Here is a 26,222-nt window from a genome sequence, read left to right as displayed (position 1 = left end):
AACAGACTCAAGGACTTCACCCGACTCTACGAACTCAGGCTCCAATGACACCAAGGTTTTCGGAGGAGGAAGAAATGGTATCGAAAGGGCTGGCTCCGGAGCCAACTGGGTCGGAGCCGAAAATAATTTAGATAAGACAGGTGTGACTGGAGGAGCCTCTGGACCACCCTATCTAAATCCAAATCTGATAACCTGGAGGACCTGGAGGAAACAGAAGGGGGCCGAGAAACTTTCTATCGGCTCCGAGACAAAGCTAGGAGGCCGGCTCCGAATCGGCTCCAAAAGAATCTGAGCCGAAGCAGACTTGACCAGAACAGACACCCCTTTCGGCGCCGACAGTTCAGGAGCCAACGAAACCGACCCCAGAGCAGAAACACTCTCCTGCGGCTCAGAGACCAATGGAGCCAAGGTAGGAGACCCAGATTTAGATCCTCTATCCTGCGGCTCCAAGACCAGTGGAGCCGAGGAAGGGGACAGAGTACCTGATCTCTCATCCTGAGACTCCAAGACCAGTGGAGCCGAGGATGAAGACAAAGATTTAGCTCTTTTTGCAGGCGGCTCTGACAGACTTGTCAGAACCGAAGACTTCTTTTCCTTCGATTTTGAGGTGGGAGAAGAAGACAAAGCTTCCTCGAAGGCTGGCTTGATCAAACCCTTCAGGATAAGCTTATTTTTTTCTCTCCTCTAGGACACAAGAGGAGAAAGCATGGCAAACACTGCAAGATTCTTGCAAGTATTTAGCCCCTAGACAATAAACACAGATGGGGTGGGCATCTGTCAACGACATCTTGTAACTGCATTTTGTACATTTTTTAAAGCCCGATGGCTTATGTTCCTTTTCTTTGCCAGACATACTAACACTCTAAACACACTCAACACACAAGGAGGGAAGCGATGTAAGAGCTCTAACTTAAATGCTCGCCGACAAGAAATAGGGCAAAGGCCCTCTAACTTAAACGGGCCTAGCCCACCAAACAGAAGGAATCACCACAACAATCCAAAAAACAAACGCAGTCAATCACAAGGGTACTAAACAACAAGATAGCTATTAAAACAGCTGTTTGGGTATAAAATTTAAGCTAACTGCAAAAAAACGACCAAAAAGGCCAAAACAGAAGGGTACTTAGCCACAGCCAAGTCGAGACCACGTCGTTACTCTAGGAGCGGCAAATGAGATCTGGGGGTTTAGGCGTGGTGCATCCTGGGATAAGGGGTTGGCCCAGCCAATGAGAGACTTCATGCTAGTGTATCGGCAGAGTCGGAGCCGATTGTCAGCTCCGAGCCCATCAGTTATGAATGTAGGCGAGATTGGATCGCATTACATATAAAATTTTACAATGAAAATATGAGGCAAACATCTGGACATTCTGCAAACCACTGAACAGTTGAGTGGTAAGTCTCCCACACAAGACACTAGTTGGAAATCAGACTATAAATGGAGAATAACCCATGCAATCTGCTATTTTGTGTGGGAGAGAGATGCCAGTAAGTGTGACAGGGCCCCTTTACCTGTTAGAGAAAAGATTCATTGGAGAAACATTTGTCTGTTGAAGTCTGAAGGATGAAAGCATTTATTACTTTGAATAAACCTGACAACAAAGCTCAAAGGAGGATTGTTTTGTGTTTTCATTGCTTGATGTTGTGTGTTCATTCTACTGTTTGGCTGCCTGCCTACAGAATACCTAAAGGAATACAACATTGGATTACTTTAGAGTTTTTTTTCCTTTTTTTTACCCACTACAGTTGGAGCCCAAGAAAACACAAGGAGACAATATTACAGCTACAAAAATACTAGCTAATTATACTGGTGCATAACAGCAGAAAATGAGAAACTCTACAAAATAAAAAAAGATACGTACTTATCAATGTTCCACCAGAGTTGATGCTTTTCATTTGTCTTCAACGTGTGGGAATACGAATCCAACTCGGACACATTTTCCTGCACTGGATCCGAGCTCCAAGCTCCTCCCCTGAGATCAGGTTTGCTGCCATCAGTACCACCCCGACCTAACCAAGAGCTTAACACCTTGGCATAAGCACCTTGAAAGCACTATAGGAAAGACAAAGGTTTGCCAAAGTAAGAGCTATGTCTCTTCTACCTGGTGCACCACACAGCCTGCATAAGGCAGAGGGAAGGAGGGATGGATGTTGGAAGACAAATGAAAAGCAACTCAGATGGAATGTTATGGTGAGTACATAACTTTTTTATTTGAAGTTGTTGTTTTCATTTGATCTTCAACCTGTGGGACAGAGTCCTCAGCTACCAAAAGACCCTGGGAGTTCCTCATGGAATGATATTCCACAGCACAGCGGAGCCAAAGGATGCCCTGCCTCTGGACAGGAGATCCAACTTATAGTGTGAAATAAACGTGTGTGAAGATGCCCAAGTAGCCGCAGAGCAAATGTCATCCAAGGAAACCCTAGACACAAAGGCCGTTTAAGTAGCCATAGACTTGGCAGAATGCACCTTAATTTGACCTGATGGAGGTAATCCTTTTGGCTGTATATGCCAGAGCTATGCACGGAGAGATCAAATAGAGCAATAGTCACCTTTGACACAGGTTTCCCTAAGAAAGGCTTAGAAAAGGCAACAAAAAGTTGATGAGGCTTGCGAAAGGAGTTTGCTCTAAATAAAAGCAAAATTACCTATAAACGTCAAGCAAATTAAATTTATACTCTCCCTTATTCTGGAAGTTGGGGAAGAAAAAGTACAGTTTTGTACCTACCGCAAATGTAGATGTCCGATAGGTATGCATCTGCAGTCATAACATATGGGTTGTCCTGCCTCAGGCAGCCCTTCGGTCGGCCGGATTCCAAAGTCTGGGTCTGGCCTCGGCTGATGTCGCACTTTCCCCGACGTCAGAGCTTCTAGGGTATAAAGGCATCAGCCGACGCCATTTTCCTCAGTGTTTCTTGCCCCAGATGCCAGGTGCCCTCTAGGAAGGCTAAATTTGGATAAATGCTGAAAAGTTCCAGAGAGTAGCAAAAAAAAAAAAAAAAAAAAAAAAATATATATATATATATATATATATATATATATATATATATATATATATATATATATATATATATATCCATATATATATATATACACACACACACACACACACATATATATATATATATATATATATATATATATATACATACACAAACAAACACACCATAATAGATTCCCCCAGCTAGCTGAAAGAGGGGTAAGCACCCTAGGAATACCACAGAGGGGAAGGAGGGTGGGTAATCCTGACTGCAGATGCATACCTATCGGACATCTACATTTATGGTACGTACAAAACTGTACTATGTCCTTCAAGGATGCATCTGCAGTCATAACATATGGGTAGAATACCTTAGCCAAACTGGGGGAGGAGGTACTAAGAGAAGGATGGTGTAGTTAAGATCCCCTGCAGAACTGCAGTTGCAAACCCTGCTCGGGATCTGGAGTATAAAGGTAGATTATAATGCTTGGCAAATGTATGCACGGAGCTCCAAGTAGCAGCTTCTAAAATGTCCTTGGTAGCCACCCCTCGTAGGAAAGCTGTAGTGGTGGCTGTGGCCCTTGTGGAATGAGGCCTGATATTTTCAGGAGCTGTCTTTCCATGAAAAGAGTAGCAAAAGCGAATGTAATTTCCTATCCATTTTGAGATTGTCTGTTTGGAAATTGCTCTTCCTTGCACCCCAGTTGCATATGCTACAAAAAGTTGGTCAGTTTTTCTGTTGGTTTTAGTTCTGTCCAGATAGTAGCGTAGCTGTGTATATCCAAGGTGTGCAAAAGTTGTTCTCCTTTGTTCTGTGGGTTAGGGAAAAAAGTACAGTTTTGTACCTACCATAAATGTAGATGTCCGAGAGGAATGCATCTGCAGTCCTTACAAATGGGTTGTCCTGTCGTCAGGCAGCCCTTCGGTCAGCCGGATTCCAAAGTCTGGGTCTGGCTTCGGCTGGTGTCGCACTTCACCCGACGTCATCGCGGCAGTTATTCGGGTATAAAGGCATCAGCCGACGCCATTTTCCTCAGTGTTTCTTGCCCCAGATGCCAGGTGCCCTCTTGGTAGGCTAAATTTGGATAAATGCCAAAGTTTCCAAATAGTAGAGAGCAAACACACAAAATAAACATGTATGTACATATATACAAACAAATACACCATAATAGATCCCCCCCCAAGCTAGCTGAAGATTGGTAAGTACCCTAGGAGTACCTCAGAGGGGAAGGAGGGTGGGTAATCCTGACTGCAGATGCATTCCTCTCGGACATCTACATTTATGGTAGGTACAAAACTGTACTATGTCCTTCAAGGTTGCATCTGCAGTCCTTACAAATGGGTGGAATACCATAGCTAAACTAGGGGAGGAAGAAATGAGAATAGATTATGGTGTAGTCAGGATCCCTTGCAAAACAGCAGTGGCAAAGCCAGCACGGGATCTAGAGTATAGAGGTAAGTTATAATGCTTGGCAAATGTATGCACGGAGGTCCAAGTAGCAGCCTCTATAATGTCCTTGGTAGCCACTCCTCGTAAGAAGGCTGTGGTAGTGGCTTTGGCCCTTGTGGAGTGAGGCCTGATGTTCTCTGGAGTTTTCTTCCCATGGTAGGAGTAACAAAGTCTAATGCAATTTCCTATCCATTTGGAGATTGTCTGTTTAGAAATTGGCTTTCCTTCTTTTCCTGTTGCATAAGCTACCAGAAGCTGGTCAGTTTTTCTATTGTTTTTTGTCCTGTCCAGGTAGTAGCGTAATTGCCTGTGTACATCCAAGGTATGTAAGAGCTTTTCTCCCCTGTTCTGTGGATTGGGGAAGAATGTAGGAAGGTGGATAGCCTGATTTAAAGAGACTCTGGATACCACCTTAGGCATAAATGTAGGATTTGTTCTCATGGACACTCTATCTTGATGGAAGATCAGGAAGGGTTGTACTGCCATGAATGCTTGTAGTTCAGAGACCCTTCTTGCTGAAGTTATTGCCAGCAGGAAGGCAGTCTTCCAGGATAAGTATTGCAAGTCTGCTGTAGCTGCTGGCTCGAAAGGAGGTAGAGTCAGTTTTTCTAGCACAAAGTTCAAGTCCCATGCTGGCAGTGGAGGTTTCCTGGGGGGTTTTACATTTTTAATTCCCCTCAGAAACTGTCTGAGCAGAGGATGCGAGAAGACAGGAGGATCCAAGCTGTATTGTGCTGAAATAGCTGATGCATGTATCTTGATGGAGGAATAGGACAGGCATGTGTGGTAGAGCTCCGCCAAGTACTCCAGGATGTTGGCTATGTTCACCAGTGTCACATCTTGCCCCTTTGCAGCACTCCAGATGAGATATTTTTTCTATTTTGCTGCATAATTCTTTCTTAATTCTTTCTTGTTGAAGGTCTACGAGCCTCCAGGATTATGTCCTTAACCCTTTGGGATAAATTTGGGTTAATTTCTGTTATGTAATGTTCCAGGCAGTTAGCTGCAGAGTTTTTAGGTTTGGATGCAGAATGTTGTAGTTGTTCTGTGTCAGCAGTGATGGGATTAGGGTCAGTTTCCATATTTGTTCCCGGGACATGCTCCTCAGCAGTGGGTACCAATGTTGTCTTGGCCAGTCTGGGGCTATCAGAATGATCCTCGGATGTTCCTCTTTGATCTTGAGAAGCACCTTGTGCATCAAAGTAAGTGGTGGGAATGCATATGCTGTCAGGCTTTTCCAACTGAAGGATAGGGAGTCCACCTTCCAAGCAAGTGGGTGGTAAGTCCTTGTGCAGAATTTCTTCAACTGGTGATTGTATGGGGATGCAAACAAGTCTATTTGTGGTAATCCCCATTCTCTTGCGATGGCTTTGAAGATGTCCGGATGCAGCATCCATTCGTGGGCATCTGTTGTAGTTCTGCTTAATATGTCTGCTAGAATGTTTTCCTTCCCTGGTACATAAATTGCCTGTAACTGAATGTTGTAGCTCAGAGCCACATTCCATAGGTCTAGTGCCAGCCGGCACAGAGGGTATGAGTGTGTGCCTCCCTGTTTGTTGATGTACCACATAACTGTGGTGTTGTCTGTCCTTATCAACAGCTGGTCTTCGTGGAGAAGAGGTCTGAATGCCTGGATTGCCAATTTTACTGCCATCATTTCTTTTAGATTTATGTGCAGATGCAGTTGGTCTTGAGTCCATAGGCCTTGAATGCACTTGTCCATCATGTGTGCCCCCCAACCGAGGTCTGAGGCATCTGTCGTGATAGTTTGTCTTGGCTGACTTTTGCAGAAGGGCAGTCCTGTGTTTGATTGACAGGCCTGAGCCCAACATAAGAACTCTTGTTTCAGGCATGGGATCATTGGAATTTTGGTTTCCAGGCTGTGCTTGTGCTGAGACCACAAATTCTTTAGGTACCACTGTAGCTTTCTCATATGAAGCCTGGCATGAGGGACCAGAATTATGCAGGATGCCATGAAGCCTAGAGCTTGTAGTACTCTTCTTGCAGTTAGATGGCTCTGCTTTGTTAATGCCAAGAAATAGAGAGGAAGTTGCTCTTTCTTTTCTGCAGTTAGGAATGCCATTTGTTTTGATGTGTCCAGTTCTGCACCCAGAAAGGTTATTATTTGGGACGGAATCAGCCTTGACGTTTTTGTATTGACTGTGTATCCCAGGGCTTGTAACAGGTAGATGACTCTCTAAGTCTTCTGTTAATTTGTTTTTGTTGTCCGCTTGTATCAGGCAGTCGTCCAGGTAGGGATAGATTTGAATTCCCTGAAGTCTGCAATGAGCGATTACTGATGCCAGGCATTCCGTGAACACTCTGGGCGCAGTAGATAAGCCAAAGGGCAATGCTGAGAATTGATAATGCTCTGATACTGCAAGAAATCTGAGGTATCTTCTGCAAATTGGTCTTATGGGGACGTGCAGGTATGCCTCCTTGAGATCTAGAGTTACCAGCCAAGACTCCTTGCCCAGCATGGGAAGAAGCTGCTGTAGGGTCAGCATTTTGAATTTTGGAACAATGAGGAATGTGTTTAGAGCGGACAGATCTAGAATAGGCCTCCATTTGTTTTCTTTTCTGGGTACCAGGAAGAGTCTGGAGTAAAATCCCTTCCCTTGCTCCATAAATGGTACCTTTTCCACAGCACGCATTCTTAATAATCGAGATATTTGTTTTAGAGCTTCTGTCCTTTGAGAAGGTGGTAGGTTTGGCATTCCTCTCTTTCCTGGTAGTGTATGGAAATGGAACCTGTAACCTTTGTCTATAGTCTGCAAAATCCATTTTTCTCTTGTAATGCAGTGCCAGTTTCTTGAAAATAATGTTAACTTTCCGCCTAAGGGTGCTTCTAGTTGTTCCCTGGTAGGTGCCACTGCCAAGTCACTGTGATTGAGTTGTTGTAGTGGTGGTGGCTGTATCCGTGCCTCGTTGGTTGTTACCCTGCCACTGGCGACCCCTGTAGGCACCCCTGGATTGGTTTCTGCCTCTAGAGCGCCTATTCCTGCCTCTTTGTGCCTTAGAGGAGTCCGGAAAGGACCAATTCTTGGAGGGCCAATTCCTGCTAAACCTTGGAGGTTGAACTTTTAAGAAATCTTTTACTGTTTGCACAGATTTTGCTTTCTCTTCCATCTTTTTCAAAACCTGCTGTGCGGGGGCACCAAATAAATTGACCTTGTCCATAGGTGCATCCAAAAGCTTAGATATGACATGGTCTGGTAATGCCTGCTCTTTCAACCATGCATGCCTCCTGATAACTGTGCCAGTCATGGCTGATCTAAAGGAAGCCTCCAGTGCATCATAGCCACATTTTAAAGAATGGTTACTAACGTGCTGTATGTTATGTAACATTTCTTGAACATACTTTTTATCTAAAGATTCTTCAGAGGACAGCTTTTTATTCAACTGGTCAAGCATAAACTCTTGATAGATAGTCTCAGGATCTGCATAAGGGGCCTTATAAGTGGTGATGAGTGTCCGGGACCCTGTAGTACCTATCTGGTTTAGCAGGAGCCGGAGGTAAAGTATCAGGAGTAGTACAAGCATCATTAAATGCATCATCAACAACAGATAGAACTGGAGGAATAGCTAAAGGCCTATGCTGTGGTAAGTGTAGAAAGGTCCTAAGCCTTTTTCTAGAGTCTGAGAAATCTTGGCCCTGCCACTGAAATTGTTCCCTCATAGCATGCAAGGTTTCCCCAAAGGAAAATTCCTCAGGAGGAGAGGCTGAAGGGATGGACTCCTCAGCATCAGAGTCTTCGTAAGGAGAATAAGAAGCCTCAGGAGGGTCTGTAAGTTCTGAATCATCAGAAGAATCATCTGTGGCTACTGGCTCAGGGGGCTCTGCTCTAGGCCTCTTTTCTGGAGGAGGGAAGGAGGCCCTATCTGGATGAGGCTGGGATCCACGAATTAAAGTGATGAGATCCTGTGCCAAAGAAAGCATATGGGAGCTGGTGCTGGGCCTGTGAGAGGGGGGCTTGGCAGGCACAGGTTTGGAAGTTTTGGCTGCTTTAGCCCTGGCAAAGGCGTTAATAGACATAGCTGGAGGAGGCCTAGCAGCTCCACGTGCAGGGGTAGAAATATCTAGTGGAATGGTGTCTGATAAATCCTGTGAAATCGCAACAGAAGGCTGGATTTCAGAAGCCGTTTCTACCAGTATAGAAGAGGCCTCGGTAGAAGGCAAGTTATCGGCTGAAGAAAGAACCGCTTGCTCGGTTTCGGCCGAAACAGAGACACTCGTGGAATGCTTAACCGCGGTTTCAGCCGAAACCGCGGACCGCGAGTGTCTGTCCTTTTCTTTGCGCTTTTTGGTTATTTGCGTAGTCGGAGGATCAGACGGCATAATGTAGGCAAAATCGGAGCCGAAAATCTGTTCAGCAAAGTCTGAGCGACGTCTAAGCGTCCGTCGGTTAATAGAAGCACAGGCTAGACAAGCTGCTACGTCGTGGTCTGGGCCTAAACAATGTATGCAATAGGAGTGGAAATCTTTATGAGGTATTTGTTTCCCACAAGATAAACAGTTATTAACTTTCTCTGACATCGGCTGAGGCAAGAAAGAGTCCCCAACGGGGTACTTAGCTTTATAGAAGTCTTCGAAGTAGTATTCGGTAGTAGTAATCTCTGGATCTGACCGACCGGCACATGCGAACAGCTTCTGCTTCGGGCGCCACGCGGCAAGAAAGACTGAGGAAAATGGCATCGGCTGATGCCTTTATACCCGAATAACTGCCGTAATGACGTCGGGTGAAGTGCGACACCAGCCGAAGCCAGACCCAGACTTTGGAATCCAGCCGACCGAAGGGCTGCCTGACGACAGGACAACCCATTTGTAAGGACTGCAGATGCATCCTTGAAGGACATCGTAGGCAAATGAATAGCTTGGTTCAAGGATACCCTGGATACCACCTTTGGCATGAAAGTAGGATTGGTTCTCAGTGACACACTATCCTGGTGGAAAATAAGAAAAGGCTGCACTGCCATTAATGCCTGCAACTCCGATACTCTTCTTGCTGAAGTGATTGCCAGAAGGAAAGCAGTTTTCCAAGATAAAAACTGTAGGTCTGCTGATGCTGCGGGTTCAAAAGGAGGTAGTGTCAATTTTTCCAGCACAAAGTTGAGATCCCATGCAGGTAGAGGAGGTCTCCTTGGAGGTTTAACATTTTTGATCCCTCTCAAAAATTGTCTGAGAAGAGGGTGTGAGAAGATAGGAGGATCCATATTGTATTCTGCTGAAATTGCTGAAGCATGAATCTTAATGGAAGAATAAGACAGGCCATTGTGGAACAGTTCTGCTAAGTATTCTAGGATGTGTGCTGGGTTTGCCACTGTGACATCTGTGCCCCTTGATGTGCTCCAAATGAGGAATCTCTTCCATTTAACTGAGTATGTCTTCCTTGTGGAAAGTCTGCGAGCCTCCAGGATAATGTCCTTGACCCTCTGAGATAAAACAGTTTGGTTTGGTTTTAAGGAATTTTCCAGGCAGTTAGTTGCAATGTTTTCAAGTTTGGATGCAGGGTCTTGAAATTGTTCTGCGTTAGAAGAAGAGGCCATAGGGGTAGAGGCCATGAGTTCGCCTGAGACATGCTTCTCAGTAGGGGATACCAGTGTTGTCTTGGCCAGTCCGGAGCTATTAGTATCACCTTTGGTTGTTCCTCCCTGATCTTCAGTAGAACCTTGTACATCAATGGGAGAGGTGGAAAGGCATATACTTTTAGGGCATTCCAGCTGAATGAGAGAGTCTCCACCCTCCAGGCTTGTGGGTGGTATGTTCTTGAGCAGAATTTCTTCAGTTGGTGGTTGAGTGGGGAGGCGAACAGATCTATCTCTGGCATTCCCCATTTCTTTGTTATGAGTTTGAAAATGTCTGGATGCAGCATCCACTCGTGAGCATCCGTGGTAGTTCTGCTTAAGCTGTCTGCTAGTGAATTCTCTTTTCCTGGTACGAATTTGGCCTACAGCTGGATATTGAGTTTCAGGCATAGGTTCCACAAATTCATAGCCATCCGGCATAGAGGGTAGGAATGTGTGCCTCCCTGTTTATGTACCACATGACCGTGGTGTTGTCTGTCCTTATTAACAGATGTCCTTGCTGGAGGAATGGTTTGAATGCCTCGATTGCATGCTTCACTGCCAGCATCTCCTTCTGGTTTATGTGCATGCTTAGCTGTCCTTGAGGCCATAGGCCTTGGATACATTTGTCCTCCATGTGTGCTCCCCATCCTAGATCTGAGGCGTCCGTGGTGATGGTCTGCCTTGGTTTTGGTTTGTTGAAAGGCAACCCTCTGTTGGACTGGCAAGCCTGAGCCCACCACAGGAATTCCTTTTGAAGGCATGGAATGATTGGTATCATGGTTTCTAGACTGTGCCTGTGTTGAGACCATACATTCCTTAGGTACCACTGTAATTTCCTCATATGCAGCCTGGCATGTGGGATCAAGATTATGCAGGATGCCATGTAACCCAGGGCCTGCAGGACATTCCTTGCAGTAAGCTGAGTTTGTCTCGTCAAAGTCATGAAGTAATCTGGAAGTTGTTTTTGTTTTTCTTCTGTGAGAAAAGCCATCTGAGTGATTGTGTCCAGATCCGCACCCAAAAAGGTTATCCTTTGGGATGGCACAAGTCTTGACTTTTGGATGTTGACTGTGTATCCCAAGGCCTGTAGCAGGTGTATGACATAGGCCAAGTCCTTTAACAATTTTGTCTTGTCTGCTTGTATTAGGCAGTCATCCAGGTATGGGTAAATTTGAATTCCCTGAAGTCTGCAATGTGCAATTACTGATGCCAGGCATTTCGTGAATACTCTGGGCGCAGTAGATAAGCCAAAGGGCAATGCTGAGAATTGATAATGCTCTGATCCTGCAAGAAATCTGAGGTGTCTTCTGCAATCTGGTCGGATAGGGACGTGCAGGTATGCCTCCTTGAGATCTAGAGTCACCAGCCAAGACTCCTTGCCCAACATGGGAAGAAGTTGCTGTAGGGTCAGCATTTTGAATTTTGGCACAATGAGATATGTGTTCAGTGTGGACAAGTCGAGAATAGGCCTCCATTGGTTTTCTTTTCTTGGTACAAGGAATAGTCTGGAGTAAAATCCTTGGCCTTGTTCCATAGATGGTACGTTTTCTATCGCTTTCATCTGTAGTAAATTGTTGATTTGTCTTAAAGCCTCTGCCTTCTGGTTTGGGGGAAGGTTTGGCATTCCGCTCCTTTTTGGTAAAGTGTGGAAGTGGAACCTGTATCCTTTGTCTATTGTTTGCAATGTCCATGTGTCCTTTGTAATGCAATGCCAGTTTTTCGAGAATAAAGCCAGCTTTCCGCCCAAGGGAGCTTCCAGTTGATCCCTGGTAGGCGGAATCAGAGTCAAGTCATTGTGTCTGTCCTGTGGTAGTGGTTGTAGTTGCAGCTGTGGAACTACTCCTCTGGTTGGCAGGCTGCCACTGACGGCCCCTGTAGGCACCCTTTGATTGACCTCTGCCTCTAGGGCGTCTATTCCTGCCCCTCTGTGCTCTGGAGGTGTCTGGAAAGGACCAATTCTTTGTAGGCCAGTTTCTGCTGAACCTCGGAGGTTGGACCTGCAGAAATTCCTTTACTGTTTGCACAGATTTTGCTTTTTCTTCCACTTTCTTTAGAATCTCCTGTGCAGGGGAGCCAAATAAATTTTGTTTCTTCATTGGAGCATCGAGGAGTTTAGCCTTGACATGGTCTGGCAAGGATTGCTCTTTTAGCCAGGCATGCCTACGAATTACTGCCCCAGTCATACCTGATCTAAATGAAGCCTCCAGTGCATCGTAGCCACATTTTAAAAAATGATTACTGACCTGCTGAGAGTTGTGTACCAAATCCTGAAGGGATTTACGGTCTAAAGGTTCAAGAGAAGAAAGCTTCTTATTCAGCTGATCTAACAAAAATTCTTGGTACTGTATCATATGGAATTGACAGTTTAATGCCCTGGCAGAAAGAATAGCAGATGTATAAACCTTTTTACCCCATCTCTCTAATGCTCTTGACTCTCTTTCAGAGGGTAGGGGATTTTTGGCAGTAGCAGCTGCAACCCCTTTTGGGCCCTAAGAAATAGTTTCTGGGTCTGCAGCATGGGCTTTATACAGGTGGAAGTGAGAATCCGGGACCCTGTAATATCTGTCAGGTTTGGCAGAGGCCGGGGGAAGTGAATCAGGTGCAGTACTGACATTATACACATCATCAATTACAGTTAGAACAGATGGTAAGGCTAAGGGCCTATGCTGGGGCAGATGCAAAAAAGTCCTTAATCTTTTTCTAGAATCAGAAAAATCCTGACCCTGCCATTGAAAGTGCTCCCTCATGGAGTGCAAAGTCTCCCCAAAGGAAAATTCTTCAGGTGGGGAGGCCGAAGGAATAGAATCTTCTGCATCTGAATCCTCATAAGGTGAGTAGGCCCCTTCCTGATGGTCTGACAAATCTGATCCATCCGTGGAGTAATCAGAGGAGAGAGGTTCAGAGGGATCAGTCCTGGGCCTTTTGTCTGGTGGAGGTTGGGAGGCCCTGTCTGGGTGAGGTTGGGAACCCCTAATTAAGGATATAAGGTCCTCAGCAAGACTGAGAATCTGAGAACTTGAGGAAGGCCTCTGTGAAGTAGATTTGGCAGGCAAAGCTTTTGAAAGTTTGGCAGCTTTAGCCCTGGAGAAGGCCTTAATAGACATAGAAGCTGGGGGCCTAGCTGCCCCACGTGCAGGTGTAGAAATGTCCAAAGGAATGGTGTCTGACAATTCTTGAGCACTAGCTTCGGTAGGGATATCTGAAGCCGACTCAGCCAGAGCCTCTCTGGCCTCGGTTGTCGGAGGTATGGTTTCAGTCGTAGTAAGAACAGAGGATTCGGTTTCAGCCGAAACAGAGAAACTCGCGGTAGGCCTAGCCGTGGTTTCAGCCGAAACCGCGGGCCGCGAGTGTCGGTCCTTTTCCTTGCGTTTTTTGGCCATATGCATAGTCGGAGTCTCCAACGGCATTTTATATGCAAAATCAGTTCCAAAAAATTCTTCTGCAAACTCCGACCGACGTCTAAGAGTCCGTCGGTTGAAGGAGGCACAGGCTAAACAAGCTGATACGTCGTGGTCTGGGCCTAAGCAAGGAAGGCAGTAAGAATGGAAATCCTTATGAGGTATTTGTTTCCCACAAGTTAAACAATTATTTACTTTGTCTGACATCGGCTGAGGCAAGAAAGAGTCCCCAACGGGGTACTTAGCTTTTTTCGAAGTCTTCGGTAGCTGAAATCTCTGGATCTGACCGACCGGCACTTGTGAACAGCTTCTGCTTCGGGCACCGCGCGGCAAGAAAGACTGAGGAAAATGGCGGCTGATGCCTTTATACCCCAGAAGCTCTGACGCCGGGGAAAGTGCGACATCAGCCGAGGCCAGACCCAGACTTTGGAATCCGCCGATCAAGGGCTGCCTGAGGCAGGACAACCCATATGTTATGACTGCAGATGCATCCTTGAAGGACATCAGGGAAACTGATAACCTGATTACTGTTAAATTCCAAAGACACTTTCAGGAGAAAGGAAAGATTCATGCACAAGACACCCTAACTTATGAAACACTATATAAGGAGGCTTAACAGATGCAGCCTGAATCTCCAACAATCTTTTTAGCAGAGGTAATAGCAACCAGAAAAGTTGTCTTCAAAGACAGAAATTGCAAATCCACTGTAGCTGCAGGTTCAAAGGGGGAAGAAACCAAGGTTTGTAGAACTAGAGCAAGATCCCAAGGTGGTGTAGGGTCCTTGACTGGAGGCTGAAGTAAAAAGGTACCTTTCAAAAATGCTTTACAAAGCATGGAAGAAGCTAGGGGATTCTAAATGGTCTCCTATATGAGATTTGGAAGGAGCTGCCAGCTGAACCGTAGAAAAGCTGGCATCCTGATGAAAAATATCTGCCAAAAAATCCAGGATGGCGGGAACTGGAGCAGTGAAAGGATTCAAATCATGTTGAGATGCCCATATCAAAAACATTTCCACTTACTGGAGTAAACTTTTCTAGTGGACACTTGAGTCGCTACCAAAATCTTCTTAAATGGAGAAGACAGCCCAGAAGTCCTAGCTATCAGTGGAACTGCAGCAGCCAAGCCGTAAGCTTTAGACTAAGTAGATCTGGGTGTGGGATCCCTGAGGGATGCAAGATCAGATCCGGAACCAGATCTAATGTACTATGAGGACAATACACGAGACCACAGAGAGGGGCACCATACTTGGGGAGACCAGAATGGGGCAATGAGGATCCGTAAGCTCAGCAGTCAAGCTTTCTGAATGAATTTCAGGATCAGGGGAAGTGGAGGATAAGCATACAGAAGACCGGAGGGCCAAGCATAGACCAGAGCATCTCTGAGGGACTCCCTGGAAGGGGGGGGGGGTCAGAATGAAATACTCACTGAACTTCATGCTGGAAGGAGACGCAAAGCAATAGCAGCAAGGCCAACCTCACTTTAGGAAGATCTGTTCTGCTACTGAAGGATTCAGAGACCACTCGTAAAGCATCAGAGTAAATCTGCTGAGCCTGTCTGCCAGAATCTTGGATCTCCCTGGAATGTGTGTTGCTACCAGAAAATGACCGGTGGAGATCACCACTCTCAATCTCATGGCTTTGCGACAAAGGGGATAAGACCTGGCTCCTCCCAGTTTGCTGATGTATCAGACTACACACATGCTGTCTGAATAGCAATTGCCCCAGGGTAAGATGGGCATGAAGAGCTTGCAACAGCAGCACTGCTCTCATGTCCAGGATGTTGATATGCAGTTTGGTCTACAGGAAAGACCACATGCTTTGGACTGTCCTTCACATGCAATGCTCCTCCCCCCCCACCAGAGTAGGGAGGCGTCCGTGGTCACAGTGGTGATTGGGCCGGGAAGGATAAAAAGGATGACCCAGAAGATGATCTGGGGATTGAAACCACCAGATAAACAAATCCCTGCAGGCTCAAGACAAACAAACTGAATGGAATAACTGTAGATCTAGTAAGGACCACTAGAGTCAATTGGAGAATCTTCACATGTGGATGAGCCGTAGGGATGAGGTTGATTGTGGCTGCCATGGACCCCGAATGCCCTAAAAAGGGATTCTGCAGGTGAATATTGGGTCTGAACAATGTACAACACATGCTGTCTGAGGGACTGAAGTCTGTTCAGAGTCGGAAAAACCTTGCTCTGAATGGTGTCTAACTGAGCCACAATAAAGTCTGGAACTTGAACTGAATCTAATAGGGACTTGAGATTTATGGTTATGCTAAACTGCTGGGCGATTTGGAGAAGGAGATCCCTGGCTTGGTAGAGGTGATGCCTGGAGGTGGTGGAAAGGAGCCAATTGTCCAGGTAGGGGAAGACCTGGAACCCCTGCAGCCACAGGTGAGACCACACCATAGCCATCACTCTGAACACCCTGGGGAGGCGGCGGTGAGACCAAATAGTAATGTTCTGAATTGGTAATGATTGGCCCCCAGCCAGAAGAGGAGGATCCTCAGAGAGCACCTGTCCAATTTGATGTGGTAATATGCATCCTGAAGGTCCACTGAGCACATCCAGTCGTTTTTCTGTAGGAAGGGCAGAAAAGATTGGAGTGTGACCATCCAGAATTTTTTCCTGGCAACCAACAGGTTTAGGGTTGAAAGATCCAGGATAGGTCTTAAGTTCCCGGTCTTCTTTAGCACTAAAAAGAAACTGGAATAGATGCCTGATCTGGACTGGTCGAGGGGAGGCAGGCTGGATGACTCGTTTTTGGAGCAGCTTGGAAATTTCCAGTGCTGCTTCCTCCTGTTGCTCAGGTGGAACATCCAGGAGGTGTTTGGATGGGACTGACATTTGAATGAAGGGGATTGAGTAGTATCTGGATATGATTTGCAATACCAAACGACAGTCTTTAATTGACTCCCAGGCTGCTGGGTTGTAGCAAGAGACGTGTCCAGACTGCCTCCAGAAACAAGCAGTCGGGAAACCCTTCAGGGTTGCTGTGCGAGTCTGTCCGGGAAAGAATTCTGAGACCCTAGGTTCCTTGGACCCCCTCTGCCGCTAGGATGGCGTCTGTCATATCCCCCTCTGCCTCTGGGGGAGGGCGAGTCCTGAGCATCATGGGAATAGCCCTGAGACTTCCAGAACTACATCATCTTCACCCCTTGCTGATTCTGGGAAAAGGATCATTGAGGGGTTGAGAAGCGGATCCAGATGGCAGACAAGATGTTCCGGTCTTTCTTGCTCTGGACCAACATGTCTCGTACAATTTTTCCAAAAAGAGGGCATTTGTAAGAGGTGCCTTGAAGGACTCCGAGAATGCCCAAAGCCAGAGCCAGGTGTGGTGCATGATGGCAATGCCTGTACCAGCCACTCTAGATGCCCCTTCGGCAGCATGAGACAGGAGCCGCAAAGAGGTGCTGGAAACAGAAGTGAGAGTGGCCACACGGGAGGAGAACACTTCCTCCTCCAACAACATGGACCCTGGGGCAGACTCTGACCTCCATGACCAGGTCTAGCTGCAGTCTGATCACGTGCCATATAGTTCAGCACACCATGTACTGCAAAAGTGGCTGAAGTGCAAACCCGCTTCCCGAAATGGTCCATGGCTCAGGATTCTCAGTCTGGTGGATGGACCGTAGAGCTCTCCAGAGCGAGCTCTTTCTTGGTGGTGGTCGCCACCACCACAGCAACAGCTGAACCCTTAGACAAATGTTGCTTGTCTGAAGGCGCACTCAAAATCCTACCAGGGCGCTTGGGGATGGGCTCCACCATGTCGGGCTCCTTCCATGCCAGAGATATAACCAAATCCACACATGCATCCATGGGAGGGGACACCCAGGAGGTAGAGGGTCCCATGCCAAATGCCTCCAGAAACACAGAACCATCAGGGTTGGGTTTTTAGACAGACCACCCCCCACGCTGAAGGATTTCCATTGATGATTTAGTCCCTGGGGAGGACTCAAAACATCTGGCTGTTCATGTGGGGGAACACTCTGGGGCGGACGGGGAACAGGCTGTCCCTGAAGGGTCAGTATGGTGGAATCCGGACTAGAAAGAGAGGGGAGCCAGGATGGACTCGCAGGACAACAGAGTCAAGGGTCTTGACAGGACCAAGAGGACCCTCTCCATCACTTGGAAAGCAGAACAAATCCCAGAAGTTGGGACCTAGGCCGGGTCCGTAACTCTGTGTCAATGGGGGAGCCAGTGCAGAGTGGAAGGGCCAACTATGAAAGCCTTGAAGCTGACACCACCCCTTCGGATCCAGCATCAAGGCTATGGATCTGAGCTAGTCACAGCCAAACCACTCAAGGCAATGGTCGGCATTGAGGTACCAGGAACCACTGGCGCCGACCCCTTGACGCCGAGGAGCCTTGGAACCAATGGCTCCGAAGCCGGAGGTCAGATCAGAGAAGGGGTAATGGGCATATAGGCCGACTGCATGCTCCCAGGCCCGGAGGGAGAGGGGCAGGCAAGACTCCCATATGGATCGGAGTTCAGATTAATTTCTGCATCGTCCTGTCCACCTCTGCGGTGCGGCTGCAGGTGGACCAGGCAGAGGAAGCCACGAAACTGGCTTGGAGCAGTGCCAAGGAGAAGCCGAAAAGGGGATAGGCCCCAAGAAACCTCCAGCTCCAGGGAAAAGGGCAAACAGAGCAAGGGGAGGCCGGGCTGGCAGCCAGAAGAAACTCAGCCAGAGCCTTGGCCGACAGCTTCCTGTGCCTATCCCGGTCTGTTTGTGCTTCTCCCCAGTCCCAACCATCTTAGTGGGAGTTTGAGTCCCAGAGGCCGGGGCAGAGGAAGGAGCAGAAGTAGAATTTGAAGCAGGGGCCGCCAAGGAAGGTGGAGGAAGAAGGCCCTGAGGGTCAATTTGTTCCTCCAGATCAATGTGTGGGGGTAGAGTCCTGCGCAGATCAAACAGGTGGTGTCCAGGTGTGAGACCCCTAGACAAACTACTCAGAGTGTGGCCATCAGAAGGGGAAGCATCTGGCCACACCCTGTGCATTTCTGAAACCCTGGCTTGGGGGTCTGCCATGATGTAAGAAAAGCACACACACAACTAATTTAAAAGGAAGGAAGAAAAGAAAGGGAAAAGAGAGGGGGCCCATTTTTTTTTCTGAAGGATTTAGAAGACTGACGCCTGAGTGCAAGGGTAGGTGCCTAAAAAGTCACAGAAAGTTGAGAAGAATTTTTTTAATAATTCACTTACCAGGAACCTGGACCAACGGACCATGATGCTAGCTAGATGCACGGCAAATGAGATCGGAGGGGAGGAGGGAGATAGGGGCATTATGGGTAAGGGAGGATCAGATGGTGGAAAATGCGGCAGAGTCGGATCCGTACCGGATCCATATTCCCACAGGTTGAAGATTAAATGAAAACTTCAGATCAAATTATATGCAACTCCTACACATCTTTATTCCTATGCATGTGTGAGCACCTATACAATACATAAATACATACATATGAAATTGTGTGTATAAACATGTGTATCGCTATATACAGACATACATATGTAGATAAACACGCACACACACACATATATATATATATATATATTTATACACACACAGAGAAAAAAATAGATGTATATATAGATATACACACAAGCTTGTTAAAGATAAAGTTTAAAGTAGTGAATAGATGTTATAAAAACGCTTACCATTCTCCTGGTCATACCTTTGTGGTTGCAATAACTTATTGTAAAAGTAAACCCTTGTGAGCAGACTTTCAGCAAAAAATTAAGTTTTAAAAATCCCCTGAATACTGAAAATTGGTGCCTGGATGCTGAGTAGCATAATCAATTAGCAAATCCATCAGGACGTACTGACATCATTATAGAACCATGCCTTGTTTAAATTGAAATTAACCACACAAATGTAAGCAGTTACAGTCTAAACTGTCAAATTATTTTTTCAAATGTGCAGCTGGGAAAAAAAGCAAGTGTTATAACAAGAAGTTATGTACTCACCATAATGTTCGATGTATGTCGTCCATCTCGCTTTGCATTCTTACCCGTGGGTTCGGAGCCGAACCTAGTCTCCGACTTGGCCATACTCTAGCTCAAAGTCTTTAATTGGCTCGTGGTTACGAGGCATCCCATTGTGCAACAGGTCAATTCCCCAGATCTCGTTTGCTGCAAGCTCACACACATACAGACTGAGAACAACCCCACCAACAGAAAGGACTACTGATACAGAGAGACAATATCTCCAGGTCTTCCAGGAGGGGGAAGGAGGGAGGGTTAGGAAGAATGTAAGGTGAGATGGACTACATACATCAAACTTTTATGGTGAGTACATAACTTCTTGATGCTATGTAGTCCAATCTCGCCTTCATTCTCACCCTTGGGACAGCGTCCCTAGCACCTTGAGATCTTGGGTAGCTCAGTGAAAAATACTCTAGCACCGTGGAACCAAAGGAAGATCTGCCTCTGGATACCGGATCTAATTTGTAGTGACTAATAAAGGTATGAGGCGAAGCCTATGTTGCTGCAGCACAAATATCATCCATAGACATTCTAGCCTGAAACGCAGTTGAGGTAGCCACAGAACGTGTAGAATGAGCCTTCACTTTAAAGGGTAATTCTTTGTCATTGGAAGCATAAATAAATGAGATGCAATCGGAGATCCAGCGAGACAAGGTTACTTAGAAACCGGAACCCCAAGTCTAGTGTCTGAAAAGACAAACATTTGACCTGATTTCCTGAAATATTTTGTCCTATGTAAATAGAAATGCAATTGTCTGTGAACATCCAGCTGATGAAACTTAAATTCTGTCTTGTTGGAGAATTCAGGAAAAAACACAGGCAACTCAATGGATTGGTTGATACCGACAACAGAGGCAACCTGTGGAACAAAGGAAGGGTTGCTTCTTAAGGAGACCCTATCTTTGTGGAACACCAAATAAGGTGGCCTAATTGACAATACCTGGAGTTCAGAGACCCGCCTAGCTGAATTTATGGCTACCACGAATACTGTCCTCCACGACAAGAATCTAATGTCACACGTAGCTGCGGGCTCAAAGGGAGTGGAGTTGAGCTTCTGTAGTACAAAATTGAGATCCCATGGCATCACTGGATCAAAGATTGGAGGTCGGAGTAACAATGTCCCTCTCACAAAAGCCCTACAAAGCCTATGAGCCATAAGGTTGGGCTCATTAGCAATGTGAAAGGTAGAAATTGCTGCCAATTGCACTTTAATGGTTGCCGCAGCTGAACCCTGACTAAACAGTTGAGAATGAAATTCCAATATTGCTGAAATAGGCACTGTATAAGGATCAATTTGTCTCTCACGGACCCAAATAGAAAATCTCTTCCATTTACTGGAATAAATCTTCCTGGTAGAAGGCTTGTGGGAAGATGATAGAATATGGACCACTTCCGGGGAAAAATCATGAAGCCTGACCACGGATGGAACTGGAGCAGCCAAAGCTGTCAACCTGAGGGTCTGGATGGAGGGATGGAACTGTCAGCAGATCTGGAACTGGGTCCAGAATCCAGGTCTTGTCCATTAGATAGGGTTGAAGGAAGGGAAACCAAATCAGACGAGGCCAGTGTGGGGCAATGAGGATCATTTTGCTCCCCAAAGACTGTGCTTTCTGAATGACCTTTGATATCAGACGTAACAGTGGAAAGGCGTATACAAGACCAGAGGGCCATTCGTGAGCCAGAGCGTCCCTGGGTGTCTCCCCCTCTGGGGGGATAAGGGTGAATTAGTTGCTGCATTTGGCATTGAGGGGCTGGCAAATAGATCACAGCAAGGCTGACCCCATCTGTGGCACATCTCTTCCGCAACATAATTGTTCAGGGACCACTCATGAGGCATTAGGATAGCTCTGCTCAGCCTGTCGCCAATCACGTTGGACTTCCCCGGTATATGTGTTGCAACCAGAAAGTGTTGGGAAGACACCTCCCACTGCCAAACTCAAAGTACGCCTCTGCAAAGGGGGTATATGATTTGGTTCCTCCGTATTTGTTCAGGTACCACACTACCGACATGTTGTCAAGTGGATTGCAATTGTCCCTAGAGGGAGAGAGCTCTGAAGCGCTTGCAACGCTAATAGCACTGCTAATCTCCAAGACATTGACATGCAAATGGGTCTCGTGATCCTGCCACGTGCCTTGTACAGTCCTGCCAAGATAATGCCCCCCCACCTGATCTGGGAAGCATCTGTGGTCACCGTGGCAAATGGAGAAGATGGGACAAAAGGCTTGCCCACGTTGAGATTGCTGGCCTACAGCCACCAGCATAGATCCCGCTTGCACGTGTCCGTAATCAGAATAAAATGGGAGAGTGGAAGATGCTGCAGTGACCACTGAGAGAAAATCAGCCATTGAAGAACCCTCATGTGTAGTTTGGCAAGGGGAACTAGCATGATCGTGGCAGCCATAGTCCCTAATAACTTGAGGACCACTTTTGCCCTGACCTTCCTCAATGGTAGTAAGGCATAGACCTGCTGTTGTAGAGCCTGCATTCTCTCTTCTGGTAAGACCACCCTCATGAGCACCGAATCTAGTTCGGCGCCGATAAAAGTGACACGCTACGAGGGCAAGGAGGCAGATTTTTTTTCCAATTTAGAATACTTCCTAACCATTGGCACAGTGTTATGGTGGCATCCCTGGTCTGTAACAGTAGATGCCTGGTGGATGGCAGAAAGGAGTCAGTCGTCCAGGTACGGAAACACTTGGAATCCCTGATGTCTCAAGTGAGCTGTCACCACTGCTATGCATTTGAACACCCTGGGGGGCTGTGATGAGACCAAAGGGCAGAGCACGAAACTGAAAATGACTGGCTCCCAGCCTGCAGCATAATGACTTCTTGATGCCTTGTCCATCTTGATATGGTAGTAAGCATCTTTGAGGTCGATGGAACACATCCACACATCTTTCCCTAACAGAGGGAGTAGTGACTGTAAGGTGACCATGCGGAAATTGGACTTTTGTACATGAAGGTTCAATCGGCTGAGATCCAAGACGGGTCTCAGGTCCCCTGTTCTTTTCAGCACCAAAAAGAATCTGGAGTAAGTCCCTAATCCTACTTGGTCTGCGGGGACAGGCTGGATGGCAACCTTTGAAAGCAGCTTTCTAATTTCTAAAGTTGAGGAATCCCTGTGACTGGGTGGAATGTCTGGGATTCTCTTGGATGGAGTGGGGAGGAGAAGAGAAGGGAATATGATAACCTCTGGAAATTATCTTTAATACCCACTTGTCTTGAGTGACTTCTTGCCAGGCTTCTGGGTATAAATTAATACGACCCCCAACCGGCTCCAGAGACGCACAGTCGGGCCTCCCTTCAGGAGAGCTGGCAGGGAGAACCACAAAAGGAATCACGGTCCCCCTAGTTACACGGGTTTCCTCTGCCTCTAGGGTGGCATCTACCTGTATTTCCACCCCTTCCCCTGCCTCCGGACGGGGGAATCACTTTGTGCGCCCTGAAAAAACCTCTGACTTCCTGAACCACATCTTCCCACCCTTCTGGCCCTTGGGGTAAGGTCAAGAAAGCATAGAAAAACTGACTCCCACAGCAGACAGGGTTTGTCTTTCTTGCTCGCACCTAGTGAGATTGTCCTTCACCTTGGTTCCGAATGAACCATCAAATGGGGCACTGGTGAACGTAGACTTGAAGGCCTCCGTGAAATTGCACAGGCGCATCCAGGAGCGTCTCCTAAGAGAGACTCAGGAACCCGCAGCCCTACTCGCACCATCGGCTGCATATGAGATCAGCCTCATGGAGTAGTTGGGTAAGGAAATTTAAGGTAGACATCTGTGCACTGACCTTCTGTGCCACGGCATTAGAAATGTTACCCTGTAGATAATCTCCTAGCTCTTTTAGGAGATCTCTCTGGAGCCTCGTAAAATGTTGTCCAGTAGTTCAGCGACTGCAGTGTAAAGGCCGCTGAGGTAAAAACACACTTCCCATACCTGTCCATAGCCCGGAACTCCTGGTTAGGCAGATGGACAGTAGACGAAGTTTCAGCAAGTTACTTCTTGGTGGCCGCTGCCACCACCATGGCATCTACTGGAACGCCTTTAGATACTCCTTGTCAGAGGGGGCGGACAAAAACTTATTGGGTCTCCTTGGGACCGGTTCCACAATGTCAGGAGTTTCCCACACCTTTCGACAGACAAGGTCTAATAGCTCATCAAAAGGGGGAGAAACCCAAGAGGCAGACGGTTGAGACCCGAAAGCCTTCAGGAACACAGACTCATTAGAAGGAGGTTTGGAGGGCCAGCCGCCTCTCTGCTTCAAGATCTCCAGGATATCCGAAAAAGAGATCTTCAGAAGATGACTTGGGAGACCCCTCTGACTCCTAGAGGTCGGTGTCCGACGTGAGAGACTCATCCAGTGAGACAAGGTGTTTCCTCTTACACAATCTTTCTGGTGGGCTCCTCAGGCAAACTCTGGGGAGACGTCATAAAGTTGGGGACCACTACTCATGGAGGTATCCTTAGGCTTAGAGTCTCCGCAGCCCAAGGATAGAGCATGAACCGAAACTGACACCGGTGCAGGATGCAACTGACCTAGCCAGCACACTCCTCATAACCTTCAAGGCTGACCCCCCCCCCCCCGGCTCTGAAGGCTGACTAGCTGTAGGGGAAAGAGTAGTAGCCCTCGGCATTGAGGAGACAAGGTCCGAAGCAGATGTCGGGTCCAAGCTCACTCAAGCCGAAGCACCGTGAGGAAGGCTCGGAACCGATTAAGATCGATCCCTCCCCCTTGGGTCTGACCGGAGAACCATGGACCCTCGGACCCTGCAGACGGAGCAAACGGGGTCGGAGCGAAATCGAAACAGAAAGGCCAGGTGAGGCTACCGGAACCGACCTAATGGCACCTGACGGAACCGCCAACTCTGGCTCCGAAGGCCGAGAAAGGCTCGGAGGAGGAACAAAGGATGAGGAGGCCATAGGCTCTGGAGCCGGCTGGGTCGGAGCCGAAATCAATTTGGCAAACGCCGATGACTGAAGCAGTTTCTTCACCACCCTATCAACGTCCTCATCAGAAACGGTTTTGGAAGACCGGGAAGATAAAGTAGGAGATCTGGATCTCCCTACAGAAGGGGGACTTGCTTGAAAGAGAACCCAGTCAAACAACTGGAGACTGACTCCAAACCAAAATATCCATGACTGGCTCCAAAAGGCTGGGAGCAGATACGGACTTAGTCAAGAGACTACCTTCTTTCGGCACCGATGGCAATGGAATTGAAGGAGAAGAAACTGTTCTAGCAACTTTCTCTGGCAGCTCCGAAGAAACAGACTGAGCCGGAGAGCGCTTCTTGGAAGTCTTTCTGTCCTTTTTAGCTGGAGAGGGTAATGTACTGGAAGACTTAACCAGGTCTTCCTCGAAGGAGTGTTTAAGCAGTCCCTTCAAAATGAGCTTGTTCTTCCTCTCCTGTAGCACACGGGGACTAAAGGAATGACAAAGCAAGCAGGACTCTTGCAGATGAATAGCCCCCAAGCAGTACACGCATACGGAGTGCCCCATCAGTTAAAGAATTTTATTGCTGCATTCTACACACTTTTTAAAGCCTGAAGGCCTTCTTTCCTTAGGATCCCTGGACATGCTGAAAGGAACAAATTAAGACGTACACGCACTAGATCCTACAAGAAACAGAGCCTCTAACTCAAACGGCCAAGAAACCAGCGGGAAAACAACAGGGAGGACGAGGTCCTCAAACTTAAATGGGCCCAGCCTGGGAAAACTAAGGCAGGAAAGCACCACTAGCCAGACACAACACTAAACTCTGACAGAATGGAGCACCAAACCAAAAACCACACAAACAATGGTGAGGACTAGGTCCTCTAACTTAAATGGGCCTAGCCCGTGGGGAAAAGAAAAGTAACGTACTACCCAGCCAGCCAGACAAGGGCACAAAAAACAGCCAGAGAAACAAATACAGGTGGTAAAACACCACTACCACACACAGAGCTATGAAAATAGCTTTTTAGAGCAACAAGTCAAAACTTTATAAAAATTTTATAAACGATATACTTAGCCACGGCCAAGAGAGAGACCATGTCTGAGGTTAACGAGTGGCAAACGAGATCTAGGGAACTGAACTGTTGCACGATGGGATACCTCTTAGCCACGAGTCAATTGAAGACTTCTAACTGCAATATGGCCGAGTCGGAGCCGAGGTTCAGCTCCGAACCCACTGGTAAGAATGAAGGCGAGACTGGACTACATATCATCCGTTCGATGCTTTAAATTAACTTCAATGGTTCAATCAAAACTCAATGTAACCAAAAAAATGCATAAAAAAAACATTACTGAAAACTCAAGCCAGTGACGATAATCCAATTATAAGAGAGAGAAACCCAATAGTTTTTTTTTTGTTTTTTTTTTTTGGGGACTATTCAAATGTCTACCTTAGCACTCACTTACACAACGGACATTAAAATACACTATGTGGTCTCAACTGAAACCCATTGTATTCTTTTGCAATCACACAAATTACTAAAAGGTAGTTAAACTCAACAAAATGCTGAATCTTTTTATCCATATCCATCAGACACTATGTATGGGTATTTCTGCTGCTTTGTCTGATCAAACCTGATGAAACTAGTACTTTAACCTATTTTCCCCTCCTGTAATACATGTGCAGGTGAAGCTACCAGAGGATTTTTCTGCCAGTAAGTAGAATGGCCTTACAATAAACATTATGGAGACCCCACCAACAGTCCTTTAGGCCCTGCAAAAATAATTTGGATGAGTGATGGAGAGAAAGATGTCATATTAGATGGACATGGACAAAAGGATCCAGTGTTATGGCGAGTAAATAACTAAAGTATCCTACTCATTCCCATCATCTTCTTTTGGCTGTTCCCGTTAGGG

The 26,222-nt window shown here is 46.8% G+C and overlaps 1 protein-coding gene across 1 annotated transcript in view; it reads right to left on the bottom strand.

Moving 5' to 3' along the window:
• Positions 1 to 26,222, bottom strand: part of MED13 (mediator complex subunit 13) — a 3,555,174-nt gene that overhangs the window by 1,909,762 nt on the left and 1,619,190 nt on the right. The gene's annotated exons all lie outside the window — the stretch shown is intronic.

The sequence above is a fragment of the Protopterus annectens genome, chromosome 13.part0 (assembly GCF_019279795.1).
Source record: "Protopterus annectens isolate FY-2018-M chromosome 13.part0, PAN1.0, whole genome shotgun sequence".
In the NCBI taxonomy this organism is placed as follows: domain Eukaryota; kingdom Metazoa; phylum Chordata; order Ceratodontiformes; family Protopteridae; genus Protopterus; species Protopterus annectens.
Note: the sequence above shows the minus strand (reverse complement) of the source record. Positions and strands in the feature narration are given on the sequence as shown.